The sequence below is a fragment of the Heptranchias perlo genome, unplaced genomic scaffold (assembly GCF_035084215.1).
Source record: "Heptranchias perlo isolate sHepPer1 unplaced genomic scaffold, sHepPer1.hap1 HAP1_SCAFFOLD_73, whole genome shotgun sequence".
In the NCBI taxonomy this organism is placed as follows: Eukaryota; Metazoa; Chordata; class Chondrichthyes; order Hexanchiformes; family Hexanchidae; genus Heptranchias; species Heptranchias perlo.
In genome coordinates, this window is record NW_027139761.1 from 2,138,130 (window position 1) to 2,145,389 (window position 7,260).

Consider the following 7,260-nt stretch of genomic DNA (forward strand, 5'->3'; position numbering starts at 1 on the left):
CGAGCCAGGTAGGAGTCGAACCTACAATCTTCTGATCCGTAGTCAGACGCGTTATCCATTGCGCCACTGGCCCACCTGATAATTAGGGCCTTTTATTTCATTTTTCATTCAGAATCAATCCACACATTGCCACAGAGAGCAAAACGGAGCGAGAGATACAAACGGTATTGGTAAACACAGCGAAATCGACACGACAAATCGAAAAGTACAAAACGGCCTCAAACTCCAACAGACAGTGGCGGGAATCTGACAGGTGTCAGAGAGGGGAGGTCGTGAAGTTGCAGCTTGATTTGGCTCCGTGGCTAAGCTGCTCAAAGTGCCCGTTTGGTCGGGGACTTTTTTGTCTTAAGTCTCCAATGTGATATTTACCCAATTTGTGAATTCAGCAACAAAATAACACTGGGCGGTATTTGTATTAATTCCGGAGCCAACAAGGAAAGGATTCCAGAGCTTCAATGCGGAAATGTTCCTTCACTGTGCAGACGGACCTCTCATACAATGTGTCCGAAACACGTTTCGAGGATATTGATCCAAAGGCCTGTGTGTACAAACTTCTTTACTTACAACCAGTAACCCATCTCTGTTCAAGGTTGCAAAGCGAAACTCGTTTCAAAGTAGTTTTCGCTGTTCAGCTTTTGTAAAATTCTAGAAACTCATTTTGAACACATCTTGGTATTAATGAGAATATCAGGCACAGGATAGTTTTGGTGGAACCGTCTCTTACAATCAGTACAAAGTGTAATAGATTACAAAGTGAAAAAGCCAATCCAATCTCTCAGTCCCTCTGTCACTTTCTCGGTGAGTGAACGTAAACCAACAGAAGAAGCGAAAACAAAGAACTGAGCAGTTTTGTTTGTTTCCTTTTCCTTCGGGCGAATACAGTTGAAGAGAATGATTTCTGTTTCCTGCTGGACAAATAACTGGAATGAGCAGTGTATCTGGTTCCCATGGTTACCCAGTGAAACATCCACGTTTATATCTCACATTTACACTGATACCTTCCTTCCTCACTAATTATAGGAAACTTTTGGTGAGGTTCAATCACACTTCAGAAGTCCAGAAGCACAAACAAAGGTAGACACCTCATGGTGACGTCACCTACAGGCGAGGGAGGTTTGCAGGTTTACCTGGAGCTGTAAATGTATAAACTCCTTCCAATGCACAAACTCCCCTCACCAACAGCAATTCAATTCTAACTGATCTGAGACTTTGGTCATTTATGGTGATTATACTTTGTGGAGTTAAACCAGCAGTAAAATCCGGTGTGTGTTATATATATAGCCGGTCAGTCAATATAAAACATTGTCATCCGACGTACCATGAGCAATGCCACACGGGGTATGTTGGGTTACGGACAGTTCTGCCTCCAGCAGTTGTTCTCTCGGTCACACATCCGGCATCACCTCTCGGTCTCACACTTCAGAGTCACGCCTGAATATAAACACATTTCTGTTTCAGACTTTTACCTGGAGGTCAACAAATCACAAGTCAAGAGGGAGGGAACAAACAAATCACATATTTAATAACGTTAACAAGTAGAAAATTGACCATAAATAGCTGAGGAAAAAATGAAGCAAACGGATCAAGATGAACAATTAGCAAAAGGTAACAATTAAAGAAAGGAGAAGTGGAACCGATCAAATCGCTCCAAATAGTTTTTGAAAAATTCTTTCGGTTTTCATCTTAGTTTCTCCGTTAAGTTGGGGACGGACATCTCGGAATATTTTCCGTAACATCATAAAGACAATTAGAATGCAAATTTCACAAAGTAATGATTAATCTTACTTATACATGAGCATCATGCTCTGTGTTTGAAATCTGGGATTGTTTTACCATTTTTTAAGTTTAGAGGGCAGTTCTGAATGTATGTTCTACATTTAAACGTAAGCAAATAAAAAAATGCGTAATTTGTTTTTAATGACAGGAAGTGTTGCTTTTCCATGTTACATGTCGAGATTTATTTATTTCTGCAACTGTCATTTGCGAAATGAACGAATGTATTGATTCAATTGCCGATACGGGTAAGGAAATCCCAACTGTATCATTTCCAGGAAACAGTCAAGCAATTAAATTAGTTTATCAAACCCAAAATACCCGCTGGGATTTGCTGATTGAAATTTTCAATGGAAATCGAGATGGTCACTGAGTATTGGAACAAATATACCCGCTGAGATTTCGGGGCTGTTACTGATTTATTTATATCACTGACTATCCCATTTTGAACGAGGTGATGTTACAAATCTAACGACAAGAGTTTGGGTTGGAGAAGGAATAGACTAAAGTAGCAGATTGAATTTCACTGATACCACAAACATTGCACACTACAGCCATTAAAAATTGAGACCTATTTCTACATTAAATTGGAGAGGGTCCAAATAGAAAGTTACAGAAAACGCCATTCAATGCATCAAATTGAATTACACTGATTCCACAAACATTGGACAGCACACCACTTAAACGTTGATATCTGTTTCTATCTAAAACTGGAGAGGGTGTAAATAGAAAGTAACAGAAAAAAAATAATGATGTTTGAAATATAACTTTGTTATTACTGCGCAAACGCTGAACAGCCAATCCCCAAAACACTGTCCCAATTTCGAATCAGTCGCAGAGCCCTGAGCCGGAGTGAAAATGCTGGGAACCAACGTAATTCAAACACGTAGTCTTCGGATCTGGAGTCAGACGCTGCAGTTCTGCCACCAGCTCTGCAGGAAACGTGTGGACCCGGATACATAGGATGGTGATTGGTACCGATCCCCACCGCGCTTCTCGGAGTGCGGGGGACGGAAGCAGCAGCCCACCACACTTCCTCACCAAAAGCGCAGGAATCCCACTCCTGACAGATTCACTTCTTTAAACGTTGGTTAGATTCGGTGAATTGCGATATAATTCAATCTTTAATTGCCCTCCGCTCTGTCAGTTCAGGACTTTATTTAAACCGATACTTGGAGTTCTGTTTTACAGGGTGCCGGCTGTTTAAACATTTCTCAGTCCCACTATTCCCATTAATAACACTTTTTGCTGCTAACTTCTGTTTGATGCAAAACACCGGTCCTGTGAAATTGAACAGCGGTTGCACTGAACATTTTTACAAATACTTACCGTGTTGCGGTTTCTGTATTATAGCGGTTAGCACGTTCATCTCACATGCAAAAAGCCCCCAATTGGATCCCGGGCAGATTTTCTTCATTATATTGGAACTTGCTCGATATGTACCTTCAGGGGCGAGTTTCTTCTCCTGTGTTGATAGGTCGACAATCGGCGGTTCCTGTTCAATTTAACAACGGCTGCACCAAACTCCTGGTGTCATATACACTGACCATTTCTAAAATGCAGTCTGAAAAGCGTTTCACATGCAAAACAAATCATTATTAAACTTGTGACTGTCACTCGGTAACCACGTTAGCGTCTCTTTCAGTCTGCAACAGAAAATAATAGGTTGGTTAATGGTGTTTACAGAAATATTCATCTTTTCGTCGAGTTTATTTGGTTTCATGTAATTAATTATATAGGTGTGAACGCCGAATCATAACCACGAGCCCACCAGGCACCTGCACAGACAGTTCACCCAATCCGGTTACTTTGATCATCTGCCCTACTGTGCTTGAAAAACAAAAGGATGAACAGCCCTTGTCTGTGAAAAGGTGTCCTCTCCCCTTTATGAAACTAGTATCTGCAATTGATGAACTGGAGCGAATTGCGGTCGAAGCAGATCTGGAAAATGCGCAATGCAGCCGCACAGGAATTCCAAGTGAACTCTACGTGGAGGAAAAGGAGTGACAGAAGCAGAAGGAGATGCCACGTGAAAGATTTGGACCTGGACCTGCTGCATGAGACTTTAAAAGTGTTCAGGCTTTAATTGTAGCTCACAGTGTCAGAACAGTCACTGTTATCATTACCCTTTTATGTATCTTCTTGCACTGCATCTCCTCAATAGTCCCGGGTTATCACAGCATCGCTTTCTTCAAATTTAATCCAAGTGCGAAAACATACACGATTTCAAACCTAAGCAAAGGTGTGTGAGATTGGAAGGAGAGTGTGAGCGGGGATCATGGGCCTGGGGGGCAGTGAGATCATCTCCTGAACAATAAGATATTCCGCAAAGTGAAGAAGCAGGGAGATGAGACCTTTCCCTGCATGTACAAAATCCATCCCTTCTCAATGGCCAGCACCGTTCTTGCCCTCTCTCTCCCTGCTGACCAGGTCAAGATAGGTTTCATGTATTGGCTGTATTTGCATCAGGCATCTAATTCAATTGGCAGCTGGAGGAGTAGAGGAAGCAGGAGGGTAAGAAGATGCAGAAACAGGAGATGCCACGTGAAACGGGCCGAATCTTGTGTGTTCCAGTTGCTTCAAATGATCCACGGCAGTCCTGCTTCTCCTCGGAGCTTTCTCTGCATCGATTCGGCCCGTGCGTGCGTGCATTTTGGAAATGGAAACAGAGACATCCACTGCTTGTTGGAGCATTTCACCTCACTTTCCATTTCACGCGCAGGCCGACCCGCACTCGGTACTGTTTTTCGCGTTCTCACAGAAAATGCCACTTTGTGCGAGCAGCTTGTCTGGACTGGACTGCACTGAACTGGAACACGAAGGAAATCAGTACTTCAAACAGAAAACATTCTTCACTCACACATCCTGATACATTAGAGTCCCTGTACTTGAATTATTTTTCCATTCATTGGAACATAGCAACGGGAGTAGGCCATTCAGCAGCTCGAGCCTTCAGTTTCAGACATCCTTCCTGAGGTGGGGCGCCCAGAACTGAATGCAGTCCTCCAGAATGGGATGGAGAGAGCACTCTGCATTGCACATACCAGCGCTGTGTCGATTTCTCAGCAGCGCTTTGAATCCCCACTGAGCTTTCGAACCATTTCCTGCACCGCAGCAAAAGTTCCAAATCAGCATATGGGTAACGTGAAATAACCTAATCGATAGCCGATTTGTGATGCCATGAGGAGCACGTGGGACTTCTAATCACTGCAAAGGTTGTGTGTCTGAATCTCACCATCGTTGAATTTTAGCTCAGGGTTCGGTGATTTCGGCGCTGGGAAGTGAAATTTTGCAGCAAAACTACAACGGGATCATTAATGCCCGTCAAGGAAGGGAAACAACTCCCTGCACTTCATCTTACACAAGTGGCTCCAGTCCCACCCCAATTTATAATGCTCAATCGACTCTGAGCTGGATTGGCTCTCAAGAAGGAGGCTGATCATCTGCTCACCGCAAAAGTCAATCTGCTGAACTTCCGGCTCTGTCAGACTGCATGTTCCTTCAGACTGGTTTCTAACTGGACACATTCATCCTGCTGCTTTTCGAGCATTGGTGCTTGAGGGGTATAATTCTTGTTTGCAGTAATTCAATTCCTGTAAAAGTAGCTCCTGATGATCGCAAGATGGAAAGTATCGTGGCTGAGCGTTCTAACGCGCTGGTTTAAAACTCAAGCTAAATCCCAAAATTAGTAGATTGATCAAAATCATAGTTTGCGGCTCCAATACCGCAGCCTCCCTCCTGTAAACTAATAACACTAAATATCTCATCTGATATTGCAACAAGAGGAACCACGTGGCGATACAAATAATTGATGCATTTTGGAACACTCAATTATACGTTCAGCTCCGTTCGAAATGTTCACAAGGAAAAGGATTCTTTGATCTTGGTGAGACTCAACCAACAACCTCGCCATTTCCCGACCCTGTACTGTCAGGTAAGGAGCGTGCACTGACTGCGCCGCTGGAGCCCGGTCACTCTGATCACCTGTCCCACTCTGCTGGAAATAATATTAAAGTGAGAGGCCCTTACCTGTGGAAACGTGTCCTGTCCCCGTGATGAAAATAATATCTGCAGTTACACTTTCAGCTCCTTTCACATCCTCTGCTCCATCGCACTACAATCGGGTTTTCTGTGAACAGAACAAAATAAACATTGGCAGAAATTCTAAAAGCAGCGGGATTCAAACCCACGCATTTAACACCTTAGACCGCGAGGCCACGCTACCATAATTGCACAGTAACGTTTAAAGAGCTGTTTAATGCTCAAATTAATGAATTGAAGCTAATTGATCGCATTTACCCCGTGCTGGAGTTGTTTTCCTTGGAGCAGAACGTTAAGAGGAGAATTGATAGAAGTGTTCAAAATCATGAAGGGCTTAGATAAAGTAAATAAAGAGAAACTGTTCCCATTGGCGGAAAGGTTGAGAACCAGAGGACACAGATTTACGGTGATTGGCAAAAGAACCAAAGGCGACATGAGGAAACACTTCTTTACCCAGCGAGTAGTTGTAATCTGGAATGCGCTGCCTGAAAGGATAGTGGAAGCAGATTCAATCGTGGCTTTTAAAAAGGAATTCGATAAATACTTGAAGGCATAAAAATACAGAGCTACCGGAAGGAGCGGGTGAATGGGACCAACTGGATTGCTCTTAAAATGACCCGGCACGGGCTCGATGGGCCGAATAGTCTCCTTCTGTTCTGTAACCATTTTATGATTGTATGATTCTATTGATAACCTTTATTTTCTTTGCATGCATTTCTCTATCTCTCCCTGTCTCTGTCTCCTGTGTTGTCGCCTGATGGACTTTTTAGGCTTCCTTGAACGGCGACGGCTGATCGAACCTGCAACACCAGCAGAGAAGGTTAAAGAAAGACTGAGACGGTCGAAAAAGTAAAGGTGCAACCCAGCTGCTGCAGCCAATGTCTGCACATCCATGTCTCGTCGCTCTCACAGTGAAACAAATCACCAATTTGATTAAAGTATTCTTATGGTCGAGTGTATGTTATCGCCATGCCGAGACAGACGGCAATCATATCAGAGAATCAGACAATCTGAAAAATTTCACCGACATTCACCTGACGAAGGAGGAAGCCTCCGAAAGCTTGTGATTTTCAAATAAAATTGTTGGACTATAACTTGGTGTTGTAAGATTGTTTACATTTGTCAACGCCAGTCCATCACCGGCATCTCCACACCTTAAAAATTTACGCCAGCGGAGGCGATTCCGCCCATCGTGTTTGTACCGGCCGGAAAAGAGGTATCCAGCATCGCCCGACTTACCAGCTTTAGGTCCGTAGTCTTGTCGGTTATGACTCTTCAAGTGCATATTGAAGTGCTTTTTAAATCCGATGAGGATTTCTGCTTCTCCCACCCTCTCAGGCAGTGAGTTCCAGACTTAAGGAATGCAAAAAGATCTTGCATTGGCCGGGAATCGAACCCGGGTCGCCCGCGTGGCAGGCGAGAATTCTCCCCCTGAACCACCAATGC

The 7,260-nt window shown here is 43.6% G+C and overlaps 2 non-coding genes across 2 annotated transcripts; both read right to left on the bottom strand.

Moving 5' to 3' along the window:
* On the bottom strand, window positions 1-73 carry trnar-acg (transfer RNA arginine (anticodon ACG)). Its single transcript has one exon. It is a non-coding gene; the product is annotated as a tRNA-Arg (tRNA).
* A 7,116-nt stretch (window positions 74-7,189) lies between these two features.
* Window positions 7,190-7,260, bottom strand: trnag-gcc (transfer RNA glycine (anticodon GCC)). Its single transcript has one exon. It is a non-coding gene; the product is annotated as a tRNA-Gly (tRNA).